Raw genomic sequence first — 23,185 nt, 5'->3', positions numbered from 1 at the left:
CAGCGCTCGGAATCCCGGCGGTCAGAATCCCGAAGCCTGCATCCCGACAGGATGAGGATACAGACACTTGTCGGCAGTGCTTAAAGTGGTCCTAGAGAAGTGGTGGAACTCCCCCCCCCCCCTCGGTGCTTTTGCAATAAAGGAACAGCACGCGCTGAAAAAAGAAATGGGTGTGGTCACACAATATTTCCAATTCAATTTGCGCCATACAGTAGCACAATCTTGATTCACATTACACCATATAGTAATGTCCCTTATTCATGTATGACACACGGCAGTGCCCCTTTTATGCAATGCCCACATTTGTGCCCCTTATACACAATGCCCACAGTAATAGTGCCCCTTATGCAGTGCCCACAGTGGTAGTGCCCCTTATGCAGAGCCCACAGTAGTGGTACCCCTTATTCAGAGCCCACAGTAGTGGTGCCCTTTATGCAGAGTCCCCCTTATACAGTGTCTCCAGGAGTGATTACCTTTTTGCAGTGCCCCCATTGGTAATCCCCCTGTAATAGTGATCCCAATAGTAGTGCCCTTAGTAGTAATGCCTCCAGTAGTAGTGCCCTGAGAAATGCCCCCAATACTAATGTCCCCTGAGTAATGCCCCCCAGTAGTAGTGCCCCGAGTAATTACCAATTATTTATATAGCACACATATTCTGCAGCGCTTTACAGAGAGTATTTGGCCATTCACATCAGTCCCTGCCCCATTCTCTACCACAGGCTCACACACATACACACTCGGGTTAATTAGTAGTGCCCCCTGAATAATGCCCCCAGTAATAGTGCCCCCTGTAGTAGGGACCCCTATAGTGAAGCCGCTAACTAAAAAAACTATTAACTTAAGCCCTCTAGGAAGTATACTACTCCCTCTGAATTGCATATGTTCTTTAATAAAAATAATTTTTTTGTTTTGTTAGTTGGATTCATCTTCATTATTCTTACACCCTTTACATTCTAAGGGGCATATTCAATTAGATGCGAAAAGTCAGAAAGGTTTCGCCTGCCGTACTTTTCGCCTACTTCGCGGGTTTTGGAGGCGAAAACTTTTTGTGCGTGGCCCTGCTTTTCGCCCTATTCAGTTCCAAAGGACGCGAAAACGGGACCCGGCGAAACGCAAACAGGCGAAAAGTGCTGTCAGATTTGGGGAAAACAGCCTGACACCCCCCCAAAAGATGCACTAACATTGGGGAACACTGTCGATGCCCCCAAATAGCCCTACTGAAGCTATTTGGGGTACTTAAATGCTCTAAATAGCTGCTAATTAGCATATTTCCCTTTATTTTCTATCATAGTTATTCCTGATCTCTCTCTCATCCAGGTGTCCGCTCATAGAAGACCCTGGAACAGCAGAAGGACCAGGTACTTGTACTCCGTACTTACTATTTAAATTTCTATGGGGTTATGTGACTCAACATGATATTATCTGCCTATAGTATTTTATAATATTTATGTCATCCGGGATTGCTATCCTGATATAAATCAGTATCCGGTCATCTGGGATATTTACGCCTACAGGGTGGTCTTTGCTCTCCCCTTTTTTCTGAGTACTCTACTAGCATTTCATGTGTATATTTATATATTTTTGGTTACATTGATGTAGTATCCAATCCGGCAATAGGATTAAATAATTTGTTGCAAGCCGGGGATCATTTGCATATGTGTTTGGCCATACATGGTATATGAATTTGAGATGATACTCAGCAGACACGCTATTGTCACACTCAATGTATAGATTTATCTAAAATGACCGAGTGGTTATTACATACAGCTCTAATTTGAGTTATTTCCATTTATTATTTACAATTTTTATATGTCATACGAACTGTACCTGACCCTGCTATTATAATATATTATGTACCCATGAGGAGCTATATGAGCATATGAATTCAAACTAGCCTAGTCACCACATACTTTATGCTAATTCTTATAATAGATATATTTTTTATAAATGCATGAGATTAATTGCTAAGGGAGCTTGATTAAATATTTTATAAATGAGCACAACAAATCCCTATACTTTTATTGGAAATATATTAAAAGCTAATTTTTAATTATACTAACAAATCATTTATGTACAAAAGAGTGCCCCACGAAGGAATCACTATACTGATGATTGTTTTTTACAATTTATGTTACTTTTTGAATTCTAGTTACTCGATTCCAGGTAGCACCTCCAGCATATAAAATGTATCTTATGATAAAATTATGATATGATATATATGGTACCTATTGCTGGTTTTACTTTTAGATGTGAAATATAACAGTGGTTATTATTCCTGTGAAGGATATTCTGTTTTTTTTGGGATAAATTAGCATATTTGCACAAGTGGTGAAGAAAAGCATTTAGCAGGTTTTTTTGGAGAAAATAACTAGTCCCAGCAAATTTAGGGTATATGAAAATGGGTGCAAGCATGTTTAAAAATAAGTGAAGTTTTAAAAAACACACCTTCAGCATGCACCTGCAATATAAAAACACCTCCCCCATACTTGGAGATCCCCCCAAAAGCTAATTTCACTAGTTTTTAAGTTTGTACCCCAATTTTGGTTTTCTTTCCCCATTTTTCAATGTCATTTTTTGGGGTGTTCTTCAAATTTCTTTAGGATTTTTTTGACGCAGGTAACCTCTGGGACCTTCACCAAGGGTGCAGGGTGGTTTCCCCACCTTTGCACCCCAAAACCACAATTTTGCACTTTTTTCCGCCTGGTTTCATAGGCGAATCCTTTTTGCCTATACCAATGCATTGACTTTCCGCGTAGGCGAAAAGTCTATGGAATTGAATACGGGGATAAGTTTTAGCTGGCGAAATGACTTCATCGGTGATACTTTTTTGCCGAAAACGGCTTATGCCCCTAAATAGGAATGGAATCCTTTCTGCCAGTTTTCTCCTTTTTGTTTTGTTTTACTGGGATAAAGCTAGTGGTTAATTCCTGTTTTAAGTTCCTTGCTTTCTTGTAAATAATATTTGGGTGTTCAGGAATGAGGGATTTTAGATCCTCGTCCAATTTCAGTATGTGCCAATGTTTCTGAAACATATTCGCAGGCAACCTGTTGTTACTATTAAATTGATTTATAAAGGCCAAATCCTTGTTCTTTTCTTTCTGCATGTATTGGATTAGTTCTCATCTTTCTATTTTTTTCAATCTTCTGTAAATCTTTTTTTAAAACGTTCCTCCTTGTATCCTTTTTCTAGGATTTTTTTTTAGCCAATTCTATGCTTTGTGTTTGGACAACTTTTTTTCTTTGTACAATTCCGTCTTAACCTTCTGTATTGACCTCCTGGGATGTTAGTAATTCATTTTTGATGGTGATAGCTGTTTTCTGTAAGTGTGGTGTTGTAGTAAACCTTTTTCATGTGCGTCCTTGTTTTTATAGTGTAGTTCTCTATAAAGATTTCCAGGTTTAGTAATACTACCATTTCCGTACTCAAGGTGGTGAACTCCAGTTTTATTCTGTTGTTGTTGATGTATTTAAAGAATTAATTCAGCTTGTTGTTTGGTCCATCTCATATAAATAGGTCATCAATGTAGCAATGCCAGCAAATGAGATGTTTCTCGTATGGGTTGTTATTCCATATTGCATCGTCCTTCCATTTTGTGACAGATTTGCGTGCTGGGCATGAAACTGGTATAAATGATCCATTTATCTGTGTATAGCAGTCTCCATTGTACTAACAAGTTGTGCTTCAATATATATTATATACTGCCCATTATGAAATGAATCTGGCTGTTCGGTAGATTAGTCAGAGTTGACAGAATCTGGTGTGCTTGCACCCTACATCATGTTCAATGCATGTATAAAGACATTTTATGTCACTGGTGCAGAGTTTGTATATGATTTTCCACTCAAAATTTTCCATCACCTGAAGAACCTGCATAGTGTTCCTCATATAGCTCCTCTGTGGGGGAACTAGTGGCTGAAGGAACTGGTCTATGTAATGAGATAAATTTGCTGTGATAGAGGATATATCTGAGACTAATGGTCTCCCAAGTGGATTGGTAATACTCTTGTGGACTTTTGGCAGTTGATAGAAGACTGGAACTTTTGGATTCCTAAGGTATAGTCATACTCTTTTTTTTTTTTTTTTTTCCCAATCCAAATTGGAGACGTGGTGACATAGTAACAGAACTTAAGAACCTTTTCCCTGCATGGTTTGAATTAGGGGTGTGCACCGGCCACTTTTCGTGTTTTGGTTTTGGATCTGGATCTTTCTTCGTGTTTTGGATCTGGATTGGTTTTGCCAAAACCACCCTTCCGTGTTTTGGGTTCTGGGTTTTGGATCTGTATTTTTTGAAAAAAAGCATAAAAACAGCTAAAATCACAGAATTTGTGGGTTTTTCTGCTCCTATGCTCTTATTAACCTCAATAACCTTAATTTTCACTCATTTCCAGTCTATTCTGAACACCTCACAATAGTGTTTTTATGTCCAAAAGGTTGCACCGAGGTAGCTGGATGACTATGCTAAGCGACACGAGTGGGCGGCACAAACACGTGGCCCATCTAGGAGTGACACTGCAGTGGCAGACAGGATGGCAGTTTGAAAAACTAGGCCCCAAACAGTACATAATGCAAAGAAAAAAAATAGGTGCAAGATGGAATTGTCCTTGGGCCCTCCCACCCACCCTTATGTTGTATAAACAGGACATGCACACGTTAGCAAACCAATCATTTCAGCGCCAGGATCTGCCACACGACTGTGGCTGAAATGATTGGTTCGTTTGGGCCCCCACAAAACAAGCTGGCAATTAATCTGTCCCTGCACAAACTGGCTCTACGGAGGCAAGATGTCGTCCTCATCCTCCGATTCCTCACCCTCTTCAGTGTTGTGTACATCCTCATCCTCACAGAGTATTAATTCGTCCCCGCTGGAATCCACAACCACAGGTCCCTCTGTACGTTCTGGAGGCTGGTCTCCCTGGAAGAGTTGATAATTAATTTTATGAACATCATCTTCTTCACATTTTGTGGAAGCAACCTCCTACGCCTTTTGCTGACAAGGTTCCCGGCTGCACTAAACACTCTTTCGGAGTACACACTGGAGGGGGGGCAACTCAGGTAAAATAGAGCCAGTTTGTACAGGGACCTCCAAATTGCTTCTTTTTCCTGCCAGTACAGGTACGGACTGTCTGACATGCCTACTTGGATGCTGTCACTGATGTAATCCTTTAACAGACAGACGCACGCTTGTCGCTGCTGCTTTAAGGATGCAGGTGCGGCTACAGCCCACACATTTCACAAAGACAGAAAAAAAAAAAAAGAATTTTTTAATTGTTTGTGGAGCGCACTTTGAGGGTTACACCACCCTTTAACAGACAGACGCACGCTTGTCGCTGCTGCTTTGAGGACAGTATCATATGCAGTGACAGTAGACTTGTCAGAAATTGTTGGCACGTCCTTCAGTCCGGACCAGATGTCCAAACCGGCCCTTGACTTATGACACAGGCGCACGCTTGGCGCTGCTACTGTGTTGCTGCACGTGCGGCTACATCGCACTCAAGTCACAAACACATAAAAAAAATATTTTTTCTTTTTTGGAGCACTTTGAGGGTTACACCACCCTTTAACAGACAGACGCATGCTTGTCGCTGCTGCTTTGAGGATGCAAGTGCGGCTACAGCCCACACATTTCACAAAGACAGAAAAAAAAAAAAGAATTTTTTTATTGTTTGTGGAGCGCACTTTGAGGGTTACACCACCCTTTAACAGACAGATGCACGCTTGTCGCTGCTGCTTTGAGGATGCAGGTGGAATCTAGACGGGATTTGGAACCGGGGACACACTACCTCCATCAATTGTCTAAATCCCACTGCACTAATGGCGGATACCGGACCCACGTCTAACACCAACATAGCAGTCAAGGCCTCAGTTATACGTTTTGCTTCAGGATGACTGCTGTCGTACTTTATCCTCATCGCTAGGGACTGTTGGAGGGTCAATTGTTTAGTAAAAGTGGTGGTGTTCCTACTTCCTCTCTGGGATGATGAACAACTCCCAGCAGCAGCAACAGTACTAGGAGGAAGTGGTTCTTGATCTTTCCCTATTTTATTTTTATCAGAGAAAGTTTGGTCCTCCATTTATGTTATATTGATATATACGTGCGGCTAAGGCACACACAAACACAGAAAATATTTTTTTATTTTTGCTGGAGAGTAGTGCACTTTGTGGGTTACACCACCCTTTAAGAAATGAGCCAGCCGGCTCTTTACTTATGGGACACAGGCGCACGCTTGGCGCTGCTCCTTTGTTGATGCACGTGCAGCCACAGTGCACACAAGTCACAAACACAGAAAATATTTTTTTTTTTGGTTTGGACTGGAGTGTACTTTGGGGGTTACAGCACCCTTTAACGGTCAAGCCAGCCGGCCCTTTACTTATGACACAGGCGCACGCTTGGCACTACTTTGTTGATGCACGTGCGGCTACTGCGCACACAATTCACAAACACAGAAAATATTTTTTTATTTGGTTTGGACTGGAGTGTACTTTGGGGGTTACAGCACCCTTTAACGGTCAAGCCAGCCAGCCCTTTACTTATGACACAGGCGCACGCTTGGCACTACTTTGTTGATGCACGTGCGGCTACTGCGCACACAATTCACAAACACAGAAAAAATATTATTTTTTTAGCACTTGGGGGGAGCACCCCTGATGGACAGAGCACCCCCTGGACAACACTACAGCACCCCTTTAGGACTGGGACACTGCACAGGACTTTGGAGTGGACACAGCCCCTATGGAGAACTGACTGCACAACACAGTCCAGCCAGCCCCTATGGACTTTGAAGTAGTGGACACAGCCCCTATTAACAACAGCAGCACAACACAGCCAGCCCCTATGGACTTTGAAGTAGTGGACAACAGCAGCACAGCACAACACAACACTACTCTGCACTACACTACACAGCCCAGCCAGCCCTAACTCCCACCCTCCCTCTTCACTGTCCACAGCCGAGTGAGAAAATGGCGCCGACGCGGGTACCTTATATAGGATCCAAAACCCGCGAGACCCGGAAGGCGGGATGAGGACGTTTTGCTTCGATTTCAGATCCGAGTCAGGCGGGAAAAGTCGAGCCTGACTCGGATCGGCCTCGGATCGGGGGGGGGGTTCGGATTTCAGAAATCCGAACCCGCTCACCCCTAGTTTGAATATAGATATGGAATTGGGAGCATGTTTTATAACAAATAAAAAATTTCCTTTTTTTTTTTTTTTATATATTTTTTACCACACATATCATTGTATAAAAGGCCATATACCTTTATATTATAATGATCTGACCATTTTAAGCTAGTTTTATTAATTTGACAAGAGCATGTCAATTTTAATGAAAGGGGCATATTAGGTGCGAAATGTCCTGTACTTTTCGCATGCCACACTTTTCGCTTACATCGCTGGTTTTCCATGCGAATAAGTATCGCGCTCATACCCGCATTCAATTATAAATCGGCAAAAACGGGAACTGGCGAATTCGGACCTGGCGAAAAGTCCTGTCGGATTTGGGGAAATCAGCCTGACCCCCCCCCAAAAGATGCACCGACATTGGGGATCACTATAGATACCCCCAAATAGGCCTGCTGAAGGTATTTGGGGTACTTAAATGCTCTCAATAGCTGCTAATTAACGTCTTTGCACAAGTGGTGAATAGCATTTAGCAGGTTTTTTTGCAGAAAATAAGTAGTCCCAGCAAATTTGGGGTACACGAAAATGTGTGCTAGCATATTTTAAAGTTGCTAAAGTGAAGTTTTAAAAAACTTAAAAAATCCACCTGCCGCAAGCAGCTACAAACTTAAAAACACCTGGGGCATCCTTGAGGACCTCCCTGGAGTTTATTTAGCTAGGTTTTAAGTTTGTCCCCCAACTTTGGTATTTTTCACCCCCAAAATGAAAGTTTTTTTGGGGTGTTCTTATGTATTTTTTAAACTTTTTTTTGAGTTTACCTTTGGGGGACTGTCCCAAGGGTTCTGGGTGGTTTCCGGACGTTTTGCACCCCAAAACCTATTCATAGGTGAAACTTTTTTGCCTATTCCAATGCATTGACTTTCCGCACCAGCGAAAATTTTTGGGAATTGAATACGGGGATGTTTTCGCATGGCGAAAATGACGTCACCGGCGATACTTTTCCGCAGAAAGTGACTTTTCGCACCTAATTGAATATGCCCCTAAAGGTGCATAAACACACACGATTTTTTGAACGATTATCGATAACGATATCGTTTATCGTTCAATCGTTGTAAAAATCGTTCACTTTCTCAGTTAAAACGATGAACGATTATCGTTCATGCGCGTTCACGTTTGTAGTTTAGTCAGACTGACCAACTCAACGATTTTCAGTAAGGGAATTTGCAAAAATCGTTTGTAGTTCAAAAAAATCGTTCATTACATTTAGGGAAAAATGAACGAAAATCGTTTACTAAAATCGTTCATTTACTAAATCGTTGTTTGTGTATGCAGCTTTAGAGTTAATAAAATTGGTTCAATAACAAAGAGAAAAAAAACGAAGCCAGACTAAAGGTGCGTACACACACAACGATGTAAGTAATGAACGATTTTCATTCAGTTTTTCCCTTGAAAAAGTGAACGAAAATCGGTTTACAAAGTAGTTGGTTTTACTTTACTTAATAAACGATTTTCTGTGTGTTGAAGGAAAAACGTTGCAACTTCTATTGAAAATCGTTCAGTTGGCCAGTCTGACTGGACTACAATTGACAAACGTGAACGCGCATGAACGATAATCGTTCATCACTGAGCGATTCTTTGAACGATTACGACATCGTTATAGTTAAATCGTTCAAAAAATCGTTGTGTGTGTACGCACCTTTAAACGGACCACCTTGGATACTATGTGTCAGCCTTGAAAAGTACATTGTATGAAACGCATAAGGGACACAGTGAGTACGGGCATCACATTGTCACCCCTGCTCCAGAAGCCAACAGTTTCTAGACATCCGCATGAGAGGTACACAGAGAGAAGCCGCTGCCACAGCACTGAAAGAAGCCACCCAGTGCCGCCAAAACACTGCTGACACCAGATGGAAGGTACAGGGTTAGGATAGGGAAAGTGTTTGCTGTCAATCCTGTATTCACCCAGTGCATGTGATTTTTAAACTACTCCATACTACCCCATCTAAAAAGAGCTTAAACATTATATAATGTTGTATAGGGGTGTGAATTGGTCAGTACTGTATATATTGGTTATGATTTTTTTATGCAATTACATTACAGATGTTTTTTGCACTCAATTGCTATTTTAAATGTATCCCTTAAGCTGGGTACACACGTAAAGATTTTCTGGCCAACCATCCAACTAGTTGATTGGTTGGAATGAAAATCTGGTAACGTATGGGAGTAACTGATAATCAGCAATTTGCACCTAAATGCCAGAAAACAGATGAAAATGGTCCTCAGACAAGTTTGTTAAATGTGTGATCTAAACAATTTGTTCAAACAACAGTTTTTGTCCATTTTCCGGCGTTTGGGAGCAAATTGCTGATTGTCATTTGCTTTCATACCTTACCAGATTTTCATTCCAACCAGTCAACTAGTTTTTTTTTTTTCAAAAACAATTTTTTATTTTTATTTTATATGCTCATAAGTGCAAACATACATGTATATGATTATCTACACAAACATACAGATATATTACATAGATCCATATACACATATATACAGAGCTGCAATTTGTGTAAACAAACACATTTCAAATACAATGTCAAACAAATACATTATATCTATAGGATATAGCTAGTCAAAAATGACTGTTAAACATAAGCATAGAGACTAAATATATGATTCTAATCAAACCATAATAACAGAAAAACAAAAACAAATTCTAAACGTATAATATAAAATAAACACATACACCCCCCTCCCCCCCGGACCCTGGTGCAGCTTGTTCCCCTTCCATTGATCGGATACTCCTACACTGGAGGAAATAGCATTGTTCTTCTATCAGAGACAAAAAAAGAAAAAATCTAATCCCCTGGCCCGTAAATATAGGATTTAAAAAAACTAAATATACAACATCACTCCAAGTTACGAAGTAGAGACCAGTTCGTAGTCTCAAATAATCTCATTATATGAGTTCTAGCATCGGAATCCAAGGAGTCAATATATATACCCCATTTAGCATAAAAGCTAACCACCCCCTTCTCAACATCAGGTATAATTGCTCTTCTATCAAAATAAAGTATTTTTGTAGTATTATATTTTTAACTGCTTGAAGAAATGGTGATGTGGAAACTGTCCAATTACAGAGGATAACTTTCTTCTCCACAGTTACCACCACCGCAAGAAAGGGCAATAATTCCATCTTACGACCTTGCAGGTCCCAATTTATAAAATTAGCGCATAACATAGCCAATGGGTCTTTCACAAGATGTAATGCACATATCTTATTTAGAAATACCATAATCTTATCCCAAAATTTTCTAATTTTCCCGCATTCCCACATATTATGGAAGAAAGTGGCTCGTGAGAACTTACACTTCGGGCAGCAGCCCGACTCCTCCTCAACAACATGTTTCCTCTGACTCTGAGACATATATGCCATATGAATGGTCCTAAGATGTACTTCCTGCCAAATAGCTGAATGGAGAATTCTTAAAGTCTTCTCAGTATGCTTTAATAGAACAGTAGGGGAGTCTACTTGTGGTATTTCTGAGGACCAATGTTGGATTTCAAATCTTGAAAGGAGTACATTTGGCCCCCTGGATCAAACACATCACGAATGGCAACGATACCCTTCACCTTCCAGACCAGATATTCAGCGTATTCTAGGCCAGGAATAAACATATGATTACCCCAAAACGTATTATACTGAGATACAGTGTGGCATCTGTGAAGCTTTCGGTTTATTTGTAACCAGACTAGGTAAATATCAAAAAATAGAATATTATTTCTCATCAATGGTGGGAGATATGATTTGGGAGTATGAAGCAGAGCAGACAGAGAATAGGGAGAAGCTATTTCTTCCTCCAGGGATTTATGGGTATATGTTTCACAACCCGTCAACCAATCACGTATATATCGAAAAAATACTGCATTGGTGAATGCAGAGACATGCGGAACAGCTAATCCACCATCAGATCTCTCCAAATACATCTTAGCTCTAGATATACGTGGCTTCCCACCCCTCCACAAAAACGTAAAAAATAGGCAAGTAATTTGAGTAATATCGAAACGGGTTAATCGTATTGGCAACATTTGTATAGGATAGGCCAGTTTAGGAAATATGATAGATTTCAGCAATGCAACTCTTCCCAGGAGAGATAATGGAAGGTGTCGCCAAATGTTCAATAGTTTAGTTATGTCAGCTATCACTGGGGTGAAGTTAACCTTATACAACTTAGAGATATTAGCCGGGATATAGATTCCAAGATATTTTATAGCTTGCTGAGCCAATCGAAACTGATCCAAACATATATCAGAAAGAGACAAAGGCGAGGACCCTGAATCATGCATATATAGGACTTCCGATTTATGTATGTTAATCTTATACCCAGCAAAAGAACCAAATTGAGATAGTAATTCCAAAATAGCAGGAGCAGAGTTTATGAGATCTGACACAAACAAAAGCATGTCATCCGCGAAGAGACACACCTTCAACATTACTTTTCCAATAGAAATCCCTCTAAATCTCGCATGCTTACGAAGGGCTATCGCAAGAGGCTCCAGGGCTAGTGCAAATAACAGGGGTGAGAGAGGACAACCTTGTCGAGTACCTTTCTGAACTTCAAAAGGGGTAGACAAGTAACCATTTGTAGAAACCTGCGTAAGTGGGTCATGATACAAAGTATGTAATATCAACACAAACTCATCAGGGAATCCAAATCTCTTCAATGTTTCAAACAGGTGGTCCCAAGTGACAAGGTCAAAAGCCTTTTCGGCATCCATAGAAATTATAGCCTGAGACCCAGGACCACCTGAGAAACCCAGAGCTTGTATGGCTGCCAGCACTTTCCGAATATTTACTGAATGGCGACCCATGATAAATCCTGTCTGATCGTTGGAAACAATAGTAGGTAAAATGTATTTCAAACGATCCGACAAGATTTTAGTTAATAATTTGTAGTCGACATCCAGCAGTGATATTGGGCGATATGATCCCGGATCCTTCGGATCTCGATTGGGTTTGGGCAAAACTCTTACAACTGCCGAGTTAAAATATAATGGTAATCTACGTTCTTTCAAGATGGAATTGAAGACTAAACACAATGTGTCACTTACTCTATTAGCTAATAGTTTGTAGAATTCCCCGGAAAAACCATCCGGCCCCGGGGCCTTAAGAGGCTTCAATCCCCCAATAGTCTTAAGGATTTCTTCCTTAGTAACAGGAGCTAGCAAGGACTCAGCCTGTTCTTCAGAAATACGGGGAGTGGAAATATCTGTCCAAAAAGTAGCTTTTTGGAGTTCATCAATGGGACCTTGTGAGTAAAGAGAGGCATAGAAGTCTCTAAAAGCTTCATTTATGTCTTTCCCTGTATGAATTAGACTACCATCCGGCTTTTTCAAAGCAGAGACTATAGTGGAAGAGCGTGTAGTCCTCATTAAATTAAAAGTCGACCAGATTTGTTCCCATGCTTATAAAATTGAAAATTAGTAGAGAAAGTACGTCGAGTCGACTGTTGTGCCAACACCTCCTCAAACTGAGTCTTCGCCTGTATGTAAGCGTCTTTATTATTAGGGGATGGAGAGAATTTAAAAGTTATATAAGCGGCAGTTAATCTCTCCTGGGATTGCAGATATAAAGCCGAAATATCTTTCCTAAATTTGGAAACATAAGAAATAATTTCTCCACGCAAAACAGACTTTGCCGTCTGCCAAAACAATAAAGGGTCAGAAACATGTTCCCGGTTATAATGAACATATTCCTGCCACTTCGCTTCTATCATATTCCTGAATTTAATAGAGGAAGAGAGGTACGATGGAAAGCGCCACTGGCGACAAGATCCCACATCTACTGATGTTGCAATAGTGCACCATATAAGTGCGTGATCAGATAAACATATAGGTGCAATCCCTGTATCTAATACTTTAGAAAATAAAAATTTGGTCGGCAAAATATAGTCGATACGGGACAAGGTACCATGTGCTGCTGACATACACGTGAAATCCCTATCAGTAGGATGATGCATTCTCCAACTATCCACTAAACCCAGTTGAGAAATAAAAAATGGTACACCTAATTTCGGAGGGGTGGGAATCCGTCTAGGGCATAAATGTTACAAAGCACCACCAATCAACTAGTTGGATGGTTGGACAGAAAATCTTTACGTGTGTACTCAGCCTTAAGGGGCCTATCCATTAGCAGACTTTCTGCACGATGCGACCAAAACCAAGAGGTTTTGGTCGGATTGTTAGGAAAGTCTGCTATTGGATAGCCGGCAAGGACCAGCGATGCGCGTGCATGCTGGGTCCTTGCCTACCCCGACTATCTACAGAACATGCCCGTCAACCTGACGGGCGCTCGTCAAGTTCGGCATGTTCTGAGTTAGGAGGTCAGGCTCCTTCACTGAATGATGTTCAGTGCGGTGCCTGCACCTTGGCGACATGAAGGTCTGAATGCAGGTTGATCAGACTTTCATGTCGCGTAGTGGATACCCCCCTTTACTCCTGATTTGAGCAGGTTACATATTCATTTGCACAACACTGCAACTTTCTTGCTTTCATAGCCTTCTCAGGAAGTCTAAGCTGTTGCAGCTATAGCAGGTTGCTCCGGACACAGAGGGGGCTCTTCTGCAGCAAGAACGCAGTGCCTAGTTTATGAACGCCCAGAAAACAGTGTCTAAACGGTCCAACACGCCTGCATTTCTCTAGCCACCCCCTTACCTCCCCCAAGCGCTGACTACCTGTCATTCACTTTGTAAAGTAAATCATTTGTATGAGTGTAATCGCAATTCAATTGCTGTGTGTGCACAGTGTGACTTGCATGCATACCCAATGGCTAACAATCAATCTGACTAAACATTGTCCTGCATTCACATCAGAATCAGGCCCTGTATCCCAACATATTTACCTTAAATAAAGCTGTTCCCTACATTTTCTCCTGATCAGGGGGTGCACACAATAAAAAAACTGAATTTCCTCTGAAAAATCAATGTCGGTTTGAAATCGAATTCCAAATGCAACTGACAGTGAGAGTTTGCCTTGAGAACAGTTTGCAGGACCCAACTTGCATCTAATTCAATTGATTCGGGGGGAGATGTACTAAGCTCTGGAAAGTTATAAATTGAAAACTGATAAACGACCAGCCACTCGCCTCCTGTCACATTACAGGCTGTCCACAGGGCCTTGTTTATCAACTAATTTTATTACTAACAATGAATGATAAATGCATACTTGCCAACTCTGATGGTCAGGGAGACTCCCTGAAATAGTAGTAATCTCCCTGACGAGCCTAGCAATCTCCCTGATTGCACAATACTCCCATTATGAAGATGTTATATCTACAAACAAACAGATATATACATTCAAATCTGGTCATTAGTACCATTTCCCTGCATTGGTAATAAGGTACAATGATCTCTATGGCTACAAGCATTTTCTTAAAAGTATCAGCGTGTTTTCATCTATAAATTGATCTTACCTTACCACCTGCTTTGGGGCTCATTTACATTTTATTATTATCCTTTATTTACATTTGTATGTAAGTCAATTTTATGGCTCATCTCTCAGATTTGGGCTGATTGGCTGGTAATTTATCACTTTCCAGAGCTTAGTACATCTGCCCCTGTGTGTGTGAGAGTGAGTGAGCTAGAGGGGTCGATGTACTATGCCTGTATTTTTTTCAAACACAGCCTATAACATGGCGGGTAGGAACTGATTGGCTGGTACTTTGTGAGTGTTTTTTTTTTTTTTCCCTTTCAGGGAGAGTTGTTTAATATTAATTGGCCAGGTGTTGCTGGCTATGTCTGCTCTCTCACTGTCCGCCTGTAGGAAACAGCCAGTGTGGGGCTGAGCCGGCGGTGTCCCCTCCCCCAGACACGCTGCTCAGCTCATCGCACACGGACAGCAATCCCAGAGATAAGCAAACACCGTCCTCCCCCTTCCTCACGTCACTTCTATCCTCAGCCCGACGCTTTCCCCCGTGGCCGGTCGCCACTTCTCCTGTACCCGGGGGTGGCGCGGATTGGTGCAGGCCCTGGGTCACTATACACCCCCCTCTCCCGCTGCTCTCTCTCCTCCCCGGCCTGCGCTCCTTTCTCCTGATGTAAACATGAAATGAAGGGGCGTGTCTTTGGGCGGGGCTTCTAAAGTCCTAAAATGTCACGCCCAGCTCTCCGATAGTTAACCAATCGCGATGGAAGGGGCGGGGCAAGTGTGTGATTGAAGTAGAATACTGGGCGGGATCTCTCCGATCATTCCATTGACGGCCATTTTCCGCTCGCGCCTGTCTGTTGGAGCTTTAGGATCGGAGGCGTGGCTTATCGCTCCGCCTATTGCTCCTCCCTAGTAGGTTTTTTTCTGGTAACGCATTGGTTCCCGTCCATGATGGGCGTTTATGCTTGGCCAATGAGCTGTCGCGCACGGTGGCGCCCTGTGCGGGGTGTCGGAGGCGGGATTTCCCCTGTGACAGAGAGAATCGGGTGGACGCTTACCGGAGACCGGAACCGAGCGCATAACCCCAACCCAAGGTAGGGGGAAGGGCAGGGGCACGGTAGTGTGGGATGGGGCAAGTTACCAGGGGGTGTAGTGCCCGTGGTGCTTTGGGCTGCACTCAGGGGGTCTGCGAGGTGGTAAATGTGACGGAGGAGGTGCTGTACGGGGGGAAGCGGAGGAGAAATGCTGAAGAGACGCCTGAGGTGCGAGCTCCTGGGGGGCAGCAGTACCGGGGCACGGGCTGATACCGGCTGTATAGGAGGGGGGCGGGCAGGCGGAGGATAATTATGTGTATCTGGATGAAACATTTTGTATAGAGATGTGTGGGCAAGGTGAGCCGGGGCCACCCCTGTACCCCTGCCTTGCATGGTGTTGCCCGCAGCCCACCGCCAGCATGATCCTGCCCGCTGCCGTTCAGCTTTGGGCTGTAGGGGGAATACAGGAGGTATGGGGGTGCAGGGCATGTCGGTGTTCTGTGTATAATGATCCATGAGGCTGAGTAACACAGCAAGTGGAGAGATGTCACAGCTGAGCACAGGCGCAAGTGTGCAGCCATCACTGACACAGTCATGGGGAATCCGTCCATATGTTAGAGGCAAGGTGACACAGGCTGGCAGTGCCCTGCACGCTCTCTGCTGGGGGCGATCATCGGTGTCTGCTCAGCTGGTGATAGTATTTCAGGCTGTGTCACTCCAGCTCTACTCACTGATCATACGGCATATAACGCGCACACAGCAGCATAGTCACTGATCATAGTTAATGCATTTAAGCACACAGTAGTATAGTATAGTGCTGCAAATAGGCTCGCACCAATCTGGGGTCCTCCAGGGGGTCCTGTTGTTATGGGCATGCTGCTGTCACACTTCCCCCATGTACAGCGCACCCCTATGTGATGAGGTCAGGTCCCAGCAGTACAGCTGAAAGCAACACCGCCTGTGCATATAGTGCATGCCCATCTCCAGCTGACATCTGGCCGTGAGATGAGAGCTTAGTAAATGGAGGTCTGCTTCCGCATACAGGCTTATTCCCATTTGTCAGCTCTGTAGCCACATTAATGTGACTGAGAACCCTCCACCCATATTATCCCCGGTTAGTGACTTGGATTAATAAAACGACCTTGCATCTGTAGCACACCAGTCTGCCTAACTTCTATACCTGTAATACACAATACTCTTAATGCAATATACCACGTAGCTGTGTGTGCCACTATATTCAGCAATGTGGCTGAGGAGCCGAGATTCCATTATGAACCGGGAGCTGCCTAATGGAACTGATGAGATAAGATTGTTTGCGGGCAATTGGGGTGTAAATGGTGCTGTACGGACATGTGCCCGTTACTTGGGATTCTGTGCGTTTTATTAACCAACCCCGCATCGTCTATAATATAGTCCCATCTGCCGGACAGACATGAGTACAGGTCATACATGTAATGCTATCTCCATGACTGGAGGCATCTGCAGGGTCCTGGAGCAGCTCATATACTGAGGCGGATAAATGTATGGGACTGCACTACCTATGTATAGCATTCCCAGCGCTAGTGCGGTGACCGCTCTGTAGGCCAGGCCATGTGTGGCTTTATCCTATCATTCGCCAGTGTGAGCCGCCGTTGCCCCCTCCCCCGGCCACCCTGCCCCATCGCACACGTACAGCGGCCGCAGGGATGAACGGTCATCGTCCTTTACATTCCCCTTCTCATATCACTCTGGCCCTCTTCCCACCCCGGGGTGCCCCGGCCACTTTCGCAGCGCATTGGTGGCTCCCCAGGAACCCGTCACCCGCCTCCTGCTGCCACCACCATAACCCGCTGCTGCCGCTCAGGCCTGCGCTCCTTTCTTCCCATGTAAACACCACACAAAGGGGCGTGTCTTCGTGTGTGGGGGGCGTGGCGTTGGGGGTGTTTCACGGTAAGATTTCACGCCCATCTCTCCGGCTGGTAACCAATAGCGATTGGAAAGGGGCTGGTGATTGAAGTAGAAAAATGGGCGGGATCTCTCATCTCATTCCATTGACGGCCATTTTCCGCTTGCGCATGTCTGTTAGAGCCTAGGGCTGGGGGCGTAGCGTATTGCTCCGCCCACTGCTCCTACTTGATATAGTTTATCTCGGTAGCTAATTGGTTCCCGTTCATGATGGGCGTATGACCTTAACCAATAAGCTGTCGCGCCCTGTGCGGGGTGTTGGAGGCGGGATTTCCCCTGTGACAGAGAGGAGCGGGTGGACGCTTACCGGAGACCGGAACCGAGCGTATAACCCCCAGACCAAGGTAGGGGGGAAGGTAGGGATACGGTAGTGGGGGATGGAGCAAGTCTAGGTTTGGCTTAGTATGCGTGCAGCGCGGCGCTATTATCAGGGGGTCTGCAAGGTAGTAAATGCCTGGCTGGTGGACAAATGCTGGAGACAATCCTAATATGCGTGTTACCGGGGAGCAGGTATGGGCATCAGGACCGGGAAATGGGGTGTATTGGGAAAGGTGGTGGTACGACTGGGCAGCAGGGAGTAATACAGATGGCACTGGGGAGGCTGAGCCATCTCTGTCCCTGTACGGTGACATCTAGCAGAAATTACTGTTGGGCAGTGGTACAGGCTGACGCCGCTGTGTAGATCCTGATATTGGGGTAATGTGGTGATGGTGGGGGTCTGGCTGGTAATGCCAACAGTGTGTGTATCTGGCAGGGCCAACAGTGGGTGGTAGGGGGGCCTGGCAGTGCCTGGACTGTCGCTGTGAGAGATGCCAGGGGTCGAACAATAGTCTGATAAGCGTTTTCATTACCCAGGAATGCCACCACCATGTTTGGCTCAGGTAGATTACCAGTCAGAAGTCTTGACCAGCTCTTGGTACCAAGCAAGTTTCAGTTTTATTTGTTTGGATTTTTTTCACTCAGTGGATACTGCAATGGCATCGCTGCTACACCTCCAGCCCCATGCTAAAGCTGGCCACACATCTAAAGATTATCTGTCCAACCAGCCAACTAGTTGACTGGTTGGAATGAAAATCTGGTAAGGTATGAAAGCAAATGACAATCAGCAATTTGCTCCCAAATGCCGGAAAATGGACAAAAACTGTTGTTTGAACAAATTGTTTAGATCAAACATTTAACAAACTTGTCTGACGACCATTTTCATCTGTTTTCTGGCATTTAGGAGCAAATTGCTGATCATCAGTTACTCCCATACGTTACCAGATTTTCATTCCAACCAATCAACAAGTTGGCTGGTTGGATGTAAGTTGGTATAGTGTGTGGCCAGCTTTAGTGTTGACCATGGCAGTGTTCCTGGTTTTTACGATTCATACCAATGTACTTGCCTTTATACAGGAGCATACACTTTGTGTCCCAGACAGATATCGCCATATGTGATGATAGTGTTAGTAGTGTTGGAATGCTGGACAGTTGTTGCAAAGAGAAGGTGAAACCAGTAGTGGCCCCTATGTGTTGTGATGACATGTGTGCACTGCCTGACTTTTCTGTGATTGCTCAGAAAGTGACAATTTAAGTGCTTCCATTTTTTTGTATGCATCAGTGACTTGCTATAACCTATAATCTTTTAAAAAATATATATATATAGTGCAGTCGATTTTTATTTGACCTCATTCACTTATTTAGGTTACTGGTCTTATGTAGTAAAGTGTTTTCTGATGGTTTATTACACTAGCAATTCTACAGTCTTTGCAAAATCATGGGTTCAGAAAATTGATTCTTTACCATGTCACATTTGTAGGGAATAAACCTGTGTAAAATGCAGGTGCCGATAGTTCCAATGTGAAAGTACATTAGGCTCATCATAGAATGCCAAGCTTTTCCAACCCATGGTATAAAAGGAATACTTACCAAACAAAGAGCAGACCTCTCTACATATTTTTGGAAACAAAGTATACATTTACATCCATGTGCTTCAAAACCAATAAAAAGTATAGTTACAATACAATTCTTAGTATCTCTAGAAAAACGACATATTACTTTAAATTGTTCAAGACTATTTAATCTTTCTGTTATAATTTGTATTACAACTTTACAAATAAGTACTGCTTCAGACCACTCCTTCCTTAAGAAAAGCCTAAGCACATGCATATTGTTACAAAGCTTTCATCCAGTACTGTTAACTTTTTGTTAAGATGCAGAATCACAATAGCAGCTAATTGTTCTATTCTCATTATCATCTACATTGAATATTCCACTAACCTACTCTCAGACATGAAGGGGGGGTATTTATAAAAGCTTGGAGAGATAGAAAATTGAGATAAAGCACCAACCAATCACTTTCTAACAGTTATTTGTCTAGCACAGCCTGTAAAATGTAAGTTAAGGCCCCCATACACGGTGCGATATAGCAGCCGATCCGACAGATTGATACGATATCGCTGCTACATCGTACCGTGTGTGGGCATGATATTGGCCAGTGCGCGCTCTCGTGGGGTCGCACCTCCAGATCTTGCTGCATGTTCACTTGATCTGGGGATGCCATGTAGGATCCCATGCAGCGCTATGCGGGTGGGGGAGGGGGGTGCCGGCATATCGGGTGGTCGGGCAGCGGATCGCTCCTTGTGTGGGGACCACCTGATATGTCGGCCATCGGATCGGCTGTCGTGAAGCAAGGTGCATATCGCACCGTGTATGGGGGCCTTTAGAAGCTGACTGGTTGGTGCTTTATATCTCACAATTTTCTCTCTCCGAGCTTTGATAAATATCCCCCATGATCTTCTATGAAGATGAAATTGCAGCAGCTTTTCATGTGAAAGTTATTGCTACAATTGTTAGTCTGTGTAATTCTTAACTTAATTGTGAAAGTTGTAAACAAAGCCCAAGTACTGTTTATTGACATCCGCATTGCTCATTCTGTCTAAGTAAACACAAGTATTTCACACTTCCTATATTGTGTATTTCCAAGGACACATGCTTGTTGCTTGTATTTTATAAACTCAATAAACTATGATTGTTAATGATTATGGATAAATTAAAAAAATAATGCTCTAGTTTTAAATCATAACAGAATATTGGTCATTTAAAATCTCGTTACTGATATACAGAAGCACGGATAATTGTGAATGTGAGTGGCTATGGGAGAAAATCAATTGCTGGTGATGATCCACGGCTGTGCATGTATTGGCCAGTTACTGTAATGCCAGCAGTACAAGTTTTCCTGATCACCCCTGTGGTGTGAGAAGCTAAACCTGCTATGTAAATGGACACGATTTGCCATTTTGGACGGCAAATCACATCCAGCCGGCTGAATTTAATTCCCCCCCCCCCCCTATGTATCAGGGCTATGAAGTGATCTGTTTGGAAAGTTACAGCAGCTTTGAGGCCCTGTATGATGTTTGTAACAAATGTGAGTGTTATGTAAAATATCAATTTGGGTATATTTAAAAAAAAAAAAAAAAAAAAAAAGATTGTTTACTTTCTATACAGCAAAAAAAGATTTACACACAAAGTTTTGATCTGTTTGCTTTTACATGTAAGATACAAGTTGACCATATTAAAATAAATGTGATGTGCAAAAATATAAATAAGCCTCAATGCTTTTGAAATGTATTGATGTCAAATATACACACTTGCAGCTTTCCCACTATATGCTTTTCCTCTACCCAAACTACAATGACCACTAGGTTGCTATCTATAGTATTGTTTTTAGCTGATCAGCCTAGTTACATTGCAGCTAACTCAAGTCTATGACTTGTAAACCATGGTGTTCTTTTTTGGCATTACAACATGCATTTAGAACCACAATAGTGAATCAAGTAGTTGCGAACCCAAAAATGTTAGATGGTGGGACATTGTATATTATGAATTGAAAACTATATTTAGCCTCAACTAATTACTCTGATGTTCTGACAGCTCCCGACTCCTTCACTATTGCCCCTCCACACACGTGTGCACACAAACACTCAGAATTGTATTACAACATGTAATACTGAGAATGTATGTATTTGTTTTATGCTGTGGTTTGTCATTAGTGCTGATAAAATCAAATGCAATGGGTAGATTTCTTTCCCTAAAATGTAATCTTATGTTTTCTCCACTATATATACACATATTACTGTAAACTTGATTATAGGGCCCATAATCATTAAGTTTTTTTTATTTTTTCCCAAATGAGCATCAATTTCTCTGCTAATGTCATGTAACTGTGATATATTATGTAATCTATAACCTGCACACAGTAGTTTCAGGTACCCGCTAATTATGTCATTTATCTGTTTCGACTGTAACTCCTACTAATTCCAGTATACCGCCACCTTTTATCCTCCTGTTCAGCTCTGCCTTAGACAGCAAATGTGCAGTATTAAACACACAAGGCAATAGGGAAGGCTTTGATGCTATAGCCAGTTTTGTAAAAATATAACATGGAATTTGAGAGCCATTTGGTTAAATCTAGGCGCCAGCAAAAAAATTAAAAGCAATGTGCACCAATTGACCACCATAGAAACAACTTGCAAAAAGTATATGCTAACACTTTGTAGATACATTGGCTAACTGGATCCTGGGTTTTGTCCAGCCCTAGCTACTTACTGAGTTTCAATCATTTTTTCAAATTCTTGTTTGTTCACTTGACACTTGAGAAAAGTGAACAGTGTGGCCATGGAGAGTGGTGTTATTCAAGGAAGGGGGGTTCCTGAGGGACAGATTCCGTACTACTGAGGGAGTGTAATTGCTGGGATAGCCCATATCGTAGTGTGTGTGTGTATATATTACAATTTGCGTTGTGTAAAGGAACTAGAATTATTAGCTATTTCTGTAATTACAAAGGTTTATACTGTGCTATCCTTTATACTTATACATTAATTTGCCCCTATGTTGCTTTTATGGTTTCATAGCTGCAAAATATTTTCACGTGGTTGACCCTCCCCATGCTATACCTCCGTAGGCTGCTCCATTTATTTGTTGTAGATTGGACTTCCTCTGTCCCTCCCTACGCAGGCTGAAAACTGAGGGTGTGGATTTAAGAGGTTGCAACTTGTGATTGGTCCTACTTTATGTGGATTATTAACATTGGTTAATGATACTAATTTGCTGTTTCTCTATATTGCAACATGCAATCATATTGTAGGTCAGTGGTTCCCAAACAGTGGTGCCTCGGAACACTTGCAGGGCTGCCTCAGGTTGGCGGTCCAGCACCAAATCTAATTATTTATGGGCAATGTAATGTAAATATGTGGACAAACAGAAGCTCAAACCTGTCCACAACCACATTACTGAACCTTTGAATGATGGGTAAACACAATTTCACTTTACTACTTTCCGTGGTATTTGGTCGAGATCCCCCTTTCACACTACAGTGTCTACCCGGGAAATTCCCAGGTAGACCCGTTCAGACAAGAGCAGGGTTTTTCTGCTTACCTGCCCCTTCTCTGCCGTCTGCTCCTCCTAGCCTATCCCCTCTCTGGCTGCTGATGATGATGTCGTCATTCAGCAGCCAAAAGCCAGCCAATCGTAATGCAGTTTTTTTTAATTATAATTTTTTTAACATTTATTTTAATTCCCTGGTGGTCCAGCGGGAGTGCAGGGGCGGCTACCCGGGAATGTGTTCCCGGGTAGGTACCTTTCACACAGACATGAGACCCGGGAATTTTGGCCTAGGCAGGCCAAAATCCTGGG

General features: G+C 42.8%; 1 protein-coding gene across 6 annotated transcripts in view; it reads left to right on the top strand.

Moving 5' to 3' along the window:
* The first annotated feature begins 15,516 nt into the window (after positions 1–15,516).
* The window catches only part of SIN3A (SIN3 transcription regulator family member A), a 52,799-nt gene continuing 45,130 nt past the window's right edge, over positions 15,517–23,185 (top strand). For 4 of the 6 annotated variants that reach the window (XM_088446189.1, XM_088446185.1, XM_088446191.1 and 1 more), the window contains exon 1: positions 15,517–15,628. The gene's annotated coding sequence lies outside the window, so the exon portion shown is untranslated. Of the gene's footprint in view, positions 15,629–17,702; positions 17,857–17,906; positions 18,023–23,185 lie in introns of those variants that run through there. The other 2 variants (XM_088446187.1, XM_088446188.1) reach the window with 2 other exon arrangements.

This window comes from Taudactylus pleione, unplaced genomic scaffold, assembly GCF_031769625.1.
Source record: "Taudactylus pleione unplaced genomic scaffold, aTauple2 ptg000019l, whole genome shotgun sequence".
NCBI lineage: Eukaryota > Metazoa > Chordata > Amphibia > Anura > Myobatrachidae > Taudactylus > Taudactylus pleione.
This window is presented reverse-complemented; position numbering and strand designations above follow the sequence as displayed.